The sequence below is a fragment of the Myotis yumanensis genome, unplaced genomic scaffold, assembly GCF_028538775.1.
Source record: "Myotis yumanensis isolate MYYU_CA2020_CCGP unplaced genomic scaffold, mMyoYum1.0.hap1 SCAF_9, whole genome shotgun sequence".
Lineage (NCBI taxonomy): Eukaryota > Metazoa > Chordata > Mammalia > Chiroptera > Vespertilionidae > Myotis > Myotis yumanensis.
In genome coordinates, this window is record NW_027223760.1 from 78,846,728 (window position 1) to 78,858,075 (window position 11,348).

The following is an 11,348-nucleotide window of genomic DNA, read 5'->3' on the forward strand; positions in this document are numbered from 1 at the left end:
TCTTGTATCCTCATAAGACTGCTGATGGACAATATATAATCTGCCTCCATAAGACTCAGAAATCAATTAATTAGGACAACCCAAGGTCGTTCAGTTCCTGAGACTACTAGTAAAAATTTGCTTTGTATTTCATTTCCCATGCCAAATTACGTCCAGTCAGCATGTCAGAGGTTCTGCAATAAAAACAAGTGAATAAATTGCCAACCAGAGAGATACACCCTGAATTTGATTATTGGAACGTCTCCCTTAATCAAATTCCAGGGAAAAATTAAAGTTCAAAAGATTAACAACAGCCTTCCTTGTTAAAGTCCAAAATTTATTTTCTCTAATTTCATATTCTGCTCATCTCAGCTAAAAGAATCGCCCTTAACCCTCACCCATAATGGCTTCCTGCCAAACACCCCAGAGCAGTGTAGTGGGAGAGTCCTGTGGCTGACTCCTCTCCCTCCTGTCTCCCAGACCCCACAGAGCAGTGCTGAGGCCCAAGGTTCATTGGTTTGGATTTCCACTACAACAGGGTCTTAGGCTTTCTCATTTTTTGTGTCTCCCCTCCCCTTCCAATATCCAGTTTCCTCCTTCTTCATGACGCCAAACAGTGGAGTTAGGGTAGAGTGTGGATGCACAGACGTGAAGCTGTCTCACTCACTGCTTCTGTGTCCCAGCTTTCATTGGATACTCCCACTTGTTCAGAAAGAACTAGCAACCTGAACATTTGACACACAGGTTTTCTGTCACTAAATAAATATAAAACCCAAAAGTTTCTCCTTTACTTTCTGAGAAGTATTGATCTCTACCGTCAATCCCTCTGCCAAGATGTGCCGATGTCTCCTAGCAAGAATCTACCCTCCAGCTTTCTGGGAACTTCTGAGCATTCAATGTGTGTGACCATCTTTGCTCCGTGCTTCATTATGAGAACCTTGGTAACACTGTCCTTAGGGATCATGCCACATAATGAGACCCACTAGGTTTGGGAACACAGCTTCATAAATAAGAAAAGTAGTTTGACTTACCTAAAACTCTAATATCAATTTTTGTAATCATTACAACCATTTTTGATAAATAGCTTCTGACATTTAAAACACAGCTCTCAAATCTCCCTTCTCATTAAAAAGAAAAATAAGAGGAAGTTGTGGAAACAGCCATTCCTCCTGGCCCTATTAATGGATGGTTGACTTTTTAAATAAATGCTTTCACTATAAAACTAAAACATGCATATTATAAAACACTTGGAAAACCCAGAAAACTAGACAGAAGGAAAAAAGCACATTTAGCCTCATTACCCAAGAAAAGAACATAGTTAACATTTTAATGTTTTCATTTATGGCTTCTTCATGTATGCTTATAAAGTATTTCTTTGGATAGAAAATGGGTCAATTACCCTATTAAATTACGCTATTCGTTTAATGTAATTCTAAATTGCTTCTTTTTTTTTTTTTTACTAGAATGCAATTCTAATAAAAATTCCCATGGATTTAGTTTAGAACTAATTCACTCTAAGTTTAACCAAAAGTATAAATGGATCTGACTGTAAAAGAAAAAGTTTCGAAATGGCCAGAAAAGCATCAACCTGGTAATATATATTAAAATTAAAAATCCATATAATCATTGACCTAACAATCCAACTTAAGGAAACTTTCTTTTAAAAGTATAACACTATGCCCTGGTCGGTGTGGCTCAGTTGTTTGGGCATCATCCTGTGCACTGAACGGTGGCTGATTTGATTCCCAGTCAGGGCACATGCCTGGATTGCAGACTCAACCCCTGGTAGGGGACATGCAGGAGGCAGTTGATCAATGTTTCTCTCTCACATCAACGTTCCTCTCTCTCTCCCTCTCCTTTCCTCTCTCTCTAAAAATTAATAACAAGTCAAAAAAGTTACAAATATATATTTTTTAAAATTTCAAAGACTAACACTAGAACACAGAGACACGTCAAAGGGTACATTGGAGTGGTTTGTTTGCTTGGTTTTGGCATTGCCAGTAAAGTGTGTTGAATTCATCACACTGCTCAATTCATGGAACATTAAGTGACATCATCCACACATGGAAGGACCATGTGTTGTGTTTGGTTTTCTTATTAGTTTGTTTCCTTTAGCTCTCTAATCCTCATTTCCTTCTTCCTCTGTCCCCAGTAATCACACACCATGTTATAATAATCCATGCTCTTAGGAAGGGCACCTAAATTGCCTCCTGGACCTTTTTACCACAAACAATGCACAATGAACACCCCCACACTCTTCCTAATGGATCTATGTGAAGAAATGACAGAGCAAAGGCTGGGGGATGCATCTAAAGCAGGAGTTAAAGGGGAATTATATATATACTAGAAGCCCGATGCATGAAATTCGTGCAAGGGGCTCAGCCCTCGCAGCTGCAGTGGCTTGCCTCGGCCCTCACAGCCCCCAGCTTCGTCTGGAAGGTCTTCCGGAAGGACATCTGGAAGGTTACTCAGATGTCCGGTCTAATTAGCATATTACGATTATTATTATTATGCTAGAAGCCCAGTGCAAGACATTTGTGCACAGGGGGGTGTGGGGGTCCTTCAGCCCGACCTGCACTCTCTCCAATCTGGGAGCCCTCAGGGAAGCCTTCTCCAATCCGGGAGTCTCTGTCTGTCTTTGCAATCATATGAGCGAATTGTCTGAGACCCCAACTCAGTTTGGTTTGTTGCTCACAGAATAATAGAGGCTTTTTCTTTGCTTCATTGGTGGAGATTTCCTGGGAGTTTTAGGATATCTTCCCTTTAATTTTTCCTAGACACTCTGATTTTACTTATGTCTCTCACCTTTGCTTTCCCTCCATCCCCCACTGCAACAGTAACTTGCTCCAGGCTCACTTTGCTCTAGTGTGTAGGAGATCCATCTGCCACCAGAACTACAATTCCCAGAATTCCTGGTGTTCCCCACGCTCTGGGCTTCCGCTTCCGGTCCTGGGGCTGCCACCAAAACTATTCCCAGAATTCCTGGTGCTCCCCGCGATCTTGGTTTTCCCTTCCTGCTCTGTCTTCATCCCATGGCCTCCCATTCTGCCAAGTCCTCCAAGCTGCCAGCTCTTCCTCTCTGCTCTCCATCTGGTGGCTTGGGGAGCCAATTTCCCCAAGCTGCTCCACTCTCTGCTGGCTCTCCTGCTCTGCTTTCTGCCCAGCGCCTGTGTATGCAAATTAACCCACCATCTTTGTTGGGTTAATCTGCATACTCACTCCTGATTGGCTGGTGAGTGTAGCAGAGGGAGGTCAATTTACATGTTTCTCTTTTATTATATAGGATATATGTCTGTGTTTGTGTGTGTGTGTGTACACACACATATGAAGAAGAAAGTCTGAAAAAGCAATTATTAACTTTTTAACTTTTTATTTTTTTACTGTCCTAAATTATTAGGTAAGCATTTTACAAACATATTAGCGGTAACAGTGGAGCTGGAGAGAATTGTGCCTTCTCCAAGGTGCAGGGTGAGAATCGCCCATAGTGTGGTGGGACTTGTGGCCCTTCCCATGGCCATGGCTCTTGGGCCTGCAGATGTCAGCCCTCGCATCTCCCTCTGCTTGTGGACTGGTTTGGTGATCCACTGGGTGCCAGAATTTCTTCAGATGGGCTTATGGACTGGATCAATGAGCATAACCTCAGAGAATTTGTCTGTGGAATCTTCACCAACCCAGGAGGAATGCAGGACTCTCAGAGCCCACAGTGGCATCCATTTCGCTCCTCGGCAACAGACTGAAGACTTGAGCAAACGTTGGCTGGTTAACACCGTGATGGACAGGCTTGCCTTAGGTCGCCCCCTTAGGAACAGGGCATTTGCGGCCACCACAGTGCACACAAATCTGATATATGGTATAACCTTGCTTGGCCTCATATCCCAGCCTGTGTGCTTTGTCGGGCCGGGTGGGGCAGGGGCCCTGTGGAGTGTAGAGAGCTGGCGGTACTGCCAGCAGCACACCCTGAGAAGGAAATGCATTACATCAGCCTGCTCCTGGCTATACTTGTAAGCACCCATCTTGGTTTACCAGATGGCTGCAGCCAGACAGGAACAAAAGCCCATTATTAACTCCTTAAGTTCCATCTCAACAAGCTAAAAACAAACAAATAGGGACACAAAATCAGCAAATCAGACCCAATGAATGAGAAAAGAAGAAATAAAAAAGAGCAAAAATCAATAAAACACAAAAAATACAATATAGGAGATCAAGAAAGGTCAAAGGAGACCCCCAGCATCTCCTGCAGAGGAGGAAGGAGGAGGAAGGAAGCCCTTCAGTAAAGTTTCTCCCTGGAAAATACGCCTCAGGGATACTCAGCAAGGCCTGGGGCGGACAGGACTGATCCGACCTGGAGGACAGAGAGGGGAGATGAGCCACTGGGCTGGCAGGTGTCCCCTGCTTGCTTGTTCACCTTTCAGCTCTCAACTTTCAGGGAGAGATACGGAGTGAGACTGGTGTACTAGAGAGACACAGGGTGTGTCTTACCGAATTGAGCACCACTTCGTTTGAAATGGTCTTGGTTGGGCTAAAGCCCGAGACCCCTCTGGATTTAGAAATGGCTCCAGGCCACACTGTTCTCTTCCCTTTGGTTACTTGAGTCATCTAGGAACTCAGCTCTTTATCCACAAAAGAAAACAAAAGATTTCAGTACCTGAGTTTATGGAAATTTTTAGTCTGCTCAAACAATTCTATTCCGATACCTCCTTAGGAGAGGAAAGGAACATATTTTCCATGAAACTCTTAAGAATTATTCTCTCGTCTCATTAAGAAATATAATGCAAAAATCCATTAAGGACTATGTTCCCTCTTTATACAAAAGGTTACTGTAGAAAATACCATAATAAGAACGTTGCAAACGAAAGAGAGATGGAGATTACCCTAATACATATTCTTGCAATAAAAACTGAACTGGTAGCTGATTGAAAGTGTAGAGGAAAATGAGTTGTTTTGAAAGATTACACCGACATTATCTCTCATAGAGGTCAACATCATAAAGAGGACATGTTCAAAGTAAGCTGTCTGTACTCAGCCTGACAGTTGGTAGTTTGTCTTAATTACCTTTGAGAATAGAGTTTTAAAGAAAACAATGCCTTTAATGGTTTGTTCTCATCTCGTTTTTGTTCTGGTCAATATTTCTGTTAATGACCGGGATGTGGATAGGAATCATATGCTGATCTAATAACCCTGACCAGAGGTGATGGGGCGAGGGGTTGAGGAGGGCTCAAGGGTGGCTGCCCCAGCATGAGAAGCAGAGATCATTAATGGTTCAGAGGGCGGGGCCAGGGTCCCATATGGACCACCCTGTCAGCCAGGCATGGGCTTATTTAGTTACAAGGTCAGGGGCAATCCACAATTCTTGTGTGGCATCTGGGAAAAGGGAAGCCAGAGCCCCAGGGTATGCTCAGCCCATCATGGACTTGAGCTGCATGGCTCAGGATTTAGTTCTGGATTCTACTCATGAAATCCTTAACGCAAGTGCACTGGACCCAGTTCAGAGGAGGACAACTGAGATGGGTGAGGCATCAACATATTGTCACCGGGGAGCTAGTGAAGAAACGAATGGCAGAGGAGATGTATGGAAGACATAATACGTGTCCTCAAATGCTTGAAGGGGATCACACAGTGACAGGACTAGACTGACCGCTATTGCCAAGGGCTGCTGGTGCGAGGTAGAGGCGCCTATGTAGGAAGGATGAACCCACCGCTGAGGGTTCAAACAGAGGCATCCATTAGGGAGGACTGCGGGGCATTCTTGGGTTAGGAATAGTGGTGGCTGGGGATGGCCAAGGATTAGAAGACTGGCCCAGGCGACCTCCACGGTGACCTCCGCACCACAGTTCTAGGAGCTCCCAGTGAAGCAGGCTTCCTCTGGTGTCCTCCTCCTTCCTCTCACCGTTTGTATGAAAGTTCTTTTTTCTGTGTGCTGCCTTCTTCAGCGAGTCCACACAAAGAGCTTTCCTCTCATGTGTAAGGTCCTTGACAGTGCTCCCCACATCCTGCCCCGCGCTAGGCTGCGTCATTAACGTGTCTTTCTTCCAATGCGACCATGAGCTCTGACAAAGTAGGACAGGATCTGACTTCCTGTCAATCACACGCCCTTTGCCTTGCCATCATTGTAAACATCCTGTAAGCAACTCGGAAAATAGACAAACCTGCTTTTTAAAAAGGGGGTGAGAGACCTCAAGAACGCAGAGGACAAGCCAAGGCTGAAATGCTCCATTATGTAACTAATTCACGTTGTACTTACAGAAAAAAATTTCATCGCAACTGAAAAATATCTTTTACTCATTGTCAGCCATACGATGGCCCAGGATTGGAAAGAAGAGGGATTCAGAAACTTCAGAAACACAGAGTGAGTCTCATTAAAGCATTTTTGGAAGCCCAGCACTCTGATTACACCAACTCTCACATGCAGGATGACCAAGCCCCAAACTGACCATTGATTTTTCCAGAATCAGTAAATGGGCCATCCTATCTACCCATTTCCTGGATGTGCAAGTTGGTCTCCTGGTTCTCCTTCGCTGCACCTAAGGCCCAGAGTTAACTTGCAAATTTGTGGTCTTCACTCTGCAGGGATAAGTTATGAGCTGGGTCTTTTAGACTCCTCAGCACTGGGGGTGCTATCAACTTGCCCTCCCCTCCCCCCCCATCACTACATGGGTGGAAGCAAAGAAAAAGGCCACATATTAAGTCAGAACAGATGTATTTGAGATCAATAATATATTTGAGATGGTCAGAAGTCAAGTTATTAGAACAGCTTCCTGTTGTGGCAAAATTAGGATATGCTTTGATAACATTGTTTAGAATTAAATTTTTCAATAATTTGTGTCAACATTTGTCCATGTTTGTACTACTCATCGACATCACTTTCTACGAGTAAGGGTTCAAAACAGGCAGAATAAGAAATCATTGACTCCTGGGAGATCATGGCCTCTGTGGGGTCTGGGGTTTAAAACAGCTGATGTCAGGAAATAAGAGACAGAGAAACCAGGAGAATTGTAATAAGGGGCTCTCTCCTGTGCAGGGCCTGTGCTGGGAAAGCCAGGAGCTGCAGAGGCAGGCTCTGTGAGGGTGGTGGGGGGCAATCCTGGGCTGAGGGCCTTAGAGCAAAGGTGCCAGAGCACAGACCAGGGTGCTGCACAAAAGAATCAAGGCTCCCAGGCCTGCCCCTCCCTCCCTCCCTCCCTCCCTCCCTCCCTCCCTTCCTTCCTTCCTTCCTTCCTTCCTTCCTTCCTTCCTTCCTTCCTTCCTTCCTTCCCTCCCTCCCTCCCTCCTTTCTTTCTTCATCACTCTATCACCTCACAGAGGAGAGGACTAAGAACTGCGTGAGATTGTTACAGATTAGTCCAATCACCACTCACCACCATCCATCTCCCTGAGAAGAAGGGTGACAAGATCCGGCCACCATAAGGCCAGGACCCAGGGAGGCCAATGGGAGCACCAAAGATATCATGTGATGGGTTCTTCTAAGGCAGCTGTTCTCCACGTTTCTCGCTTGGGCCACGTGTGTTGGCCGATGTTCACTTGCCCAACCCAAACCCATGGGTGTAACTCACCCTTGACAAACATAATGGGCACCCAATTATTTGGCATGACTTTTTTTTAGCATTTCAAATTATGAAAACAATAAAATTAGGCACTTATCTCAAAAAATTGTCCCTTGAAATGAAATGACAATAAACATAGCCAGCCTCATTTTTTAAAACTTTCTGGGGTTTTTTTTGTTTTTTTAAAGAGTAGTGTTTGCTGCCTGTGGGCTCGGCTGAGATAGAGTAAATGGAAGACTTACAATTCCAATTGTAATAGCTCAGACACCCTCTCTCTCACTCAGAGTCCAAGTGCTAATGACAGACTGATCTCTCATCTATGTTATTATCTCTAATTGCTGGTGAAATTAAAGGATTTGCACACTTTAATTCTGGAGGAGCAGCAATCCCCCTTCATTCATCACAGCAGCCACAGAGCCGACAAGTGTGGGTAATAGGGGGTTCTGGAAGCTTATAGACTCTTCTGAAAACTCCCTAAATGAAAGCTTTCTCTCAGGTGGACACATTCTCGCATCCAGAGTGCCGCCTCTTCATTCATGTCCCACTGTCCCTAAACATCCAAGAAAAGACAAGACCTTAATCCAGGAATAGGAAGAGGGGGGTGACAGGAGCCCAGAGGGAGAGATACCATCACAGAGAAGGAAAGCTGAGGAGCCTCTTTCTGTCTCTTTCTTGCTTTTCTTTCTTTTCTTTCTTTCTTCCTTCCTTCCTTTCTTTTTCACTCTGTCACCTCACAGAGGAGAGGACGGTCTGTGAGTGGCCTGAGATTATTACAGATGAGTCCAATTAGCATGTGACAAAAGCACAATCTTGTTTTCTTTCCTACAAGCTTTGCTAGATGTGGGGAGCCGGCACGGCCCTGGCATACTCAGCCCCAGGGTGCCTTATGTGCCACGCCAGCTCAGCCAAGGGTGATCCTGAGTGGGGGCGGGGGGGGGGGGGGTGAAAGGATTGAGAAAAGACAGATAAAAGAATGAAAGCTGGGTCTCAGTGGGACGCTGCTCCCTGATGAGGAGACAACAACGATGCCCACAAGCCGTGTCTTTATTTTATAGCAAATGCCACGAGGCAAAGTAGGGGCGTGATCACGTTGTTTACAGCATTCTCGTGAGTTTCAACCTCACTTAACTACATGCACCCGAACTCTATCACAAGGCACGTGGGGCCACGTGTTCGGACCATAGGTTCAAGCTTACAACCACAGCCGTTGGCTATGATTGTGCTGGGAGGGCCCTGCCCTCCAGCTGGGACTTGCACGTGGCAATGAGAGAACCCTGTCCTTTCATTAGTCGGAGGCTTGAACCTGGTCAAAAAACCATAACCGCGCCCCGCAGCTAGAAACCAAGGACCAGGTTCTTCTTTGCATACAATGCTCAGTCCAACACATAACCCAGAAAATTGGGGACTTGTACCTCCCTGGTCCCTTGGTTATTTTCCAAGTAGAGGCAGAATTGTGCAGTGATTAAATACAAAGGCTTTAGCACAGGCCTGACAAGGTTCACATCATGGCCACGCTGCTCACCACCTGTGTCCTGTTGGGCCTCAGTTTTCTCATCTGCTAAGTAGGAGTGATAATAGTACTGCACTGAATTTGTAAAAAGAGATGCTACTGTACCTAAACTGATTAGCACGGTACCTGACATGCAAGAGGCACTCACCTTAGGTCACTTGATACCTAACTATTAACAAAAGTGAAAACAATGGTGGCAAGGTGTGTGGACCATGAAGTCAAATTGGGTCCATATCCTGGATTTAGGGTTTGTTTGTTTTTTATGTGACATTAAACAGGTTACTTAATTGTCCGTGGCTCTGTTTTCATGTCTGTAAAATGGAGATAAAAATAGCACCTATTTACAGGATCGCTATGAACAGTAAATGGTCTAATCACAAAATGCTTAGAACACAGACCTCACACATATTAGCTGTCAGTGTGTACTATTCAGCTGGGGAAAGAACCATTTCTACCCTCCCACCCCGAGTCCTATAGCTGGATTGGGAACCAACAAAGGCAGCTTGCTTGGGCTGATTCTCGGTGGCTATTTGGGCCTCTCCTGCCAACCGGTAGCTCATGGGTCCTCCCGCTGGCAATGGCAATCCTCCCTAAGCCTCAGTAACTGTGAACTTCCCATCACACCTTTAAATACTCTGGACAGTTGTGAAGGACTCATGCTCTGGGACACTGCACGCGAGACTCCTGTAAGGCACGCCTTTCCTGGCCTCGTCTCATCCACTGGCCTGCTTCCCCAAGACCCAGCCATGAGTTACCTGCGCAATAACTCTCACAGGGAGAGCTGACGTTCCCTCCTCTGGGTGGCACAGCTCTTGTTTGTAACTATTCTAGGACTTACCATGTGGCATTTGACTACTTGGTTATCATGTGACGTCTTTCCAAATAGAAAGGAAGCTCTAGGGCAGTGGTTCTCAACCATCTGGCCCTTTAAATATAGTTCCTCATGTTGTGATTCAACCATAAAATTATTTTCATTGCTACTTCATAACTGTAATGTTGCTACTGTTATGAATCGTAATGTAAATGTCTGATATGCAGGATGGTCTTAGGTGACCCCTGTAAAAGGGTCGTTTGACCGCCAAAGGGGTTGCGACCCACAGGTTGAGAACCGCTGCTCTAGGGTGATGACTGTTCCATTCATCCCTGCTTCCTCAAAGCTTTCCTGTAGCCACCACAAAGTATGTGTCTAATACATCTGTTAACCTAAAAACTGTAAACCTTTTGTTTAAAAAATAATTTATTGACTTTTTACAGAGAGGAAGGGAGAGGGATAGAGAGTTAGAAACATCGATGAGAGAGAAACATCAATCAGCTGCCTCGTGCACACCTCCTACTGGGGATCTGCCCGCAACCAAGGTACATGCTCTTGACCAAAATCGAACCTGGTACCCTGCAGTCAGCAGGCAGACGCTCTACCCTCTGAGCCAAACCGGTTAGGGCAAAACAGTAAATCTGTTCAGCAAGCCAGTTTATTATATTCTCAGCTTCTTTCAAGCTCACCCCACAGGGCTTGTTTTTTAAATCTCTGTAGCTCTAGAATAGCCAAGTACACAGTAGGTGTTTAATAATCATTTATGGAGTAAATCAAAGGGTGAACTTGCAAACTGGTTTCTTTTTAACATAATAACTTATTACCATATAGAGTAAACCAATCTTTCTTGAATCAGATAAATAATACAATGAATCAAAATTAAAGGGAAACTAAAGATAAATAGTATAATTTAACCAAAACTAAGGTAGCATCTTGTAAGTAGAATGTTTCACCAACCTAATACATCAGCAATTGCTGCCTTGCTCCTAAGGTAAACTATGGCAGTTCAAAATTCACTGAGTTTTTAGAATTTGCATTCTGAGGTTTCACCCCATTTCTTTAATCAATCTATTAAAAAGGAGCTCAGACAGATGTTTTGCTGTTGTTTTCTTTTTCCAACTATCTCTAAGATTAATGAGAAACCAAGGTTGAGACCGTCCTGTTTCTCTAACTTACTGGCCCTGGGATCTTGAGCAAATTTTTCATTTTTCTAAACCCCATTAGCCTCATCTGCCAACTAAAGATAATTATCATGACTCCTTCAAAGGCCGAGTAATGTGTAAATGACACAATCCCACAAAAAGCGCTGAGCACAGTACCTACAATGCTGAGTGCATGGAATAAGCATTATTATTGTTTTATTAGCGATATAATTTTTGTTACTAGAGCATGTGCCACACTGCCACCCATGAGCCAGCACTGCCACCATCTTAGCCCAATATCCTAATTCATCCTGTCCTTTGTATTCAAATAATGGAAACTAGCCACCCTGCCTGTCCTAACTTAA

General features: G+C 44.5%; 1 pseudogene; it reads right to left on the reverse strand.

The window, feature by feature from the left end:
- Positions 1-3,396: 3,396 nt before the first annotated feature.
- LOC139017037 (large ribosomal subunit protein eL15-like) lies at positions 3,397-3,992 on the reverse strand (annotated as a pseudogene).
- Positions 3,993-11,348: the final 7,356 nt, after the last annotated feature.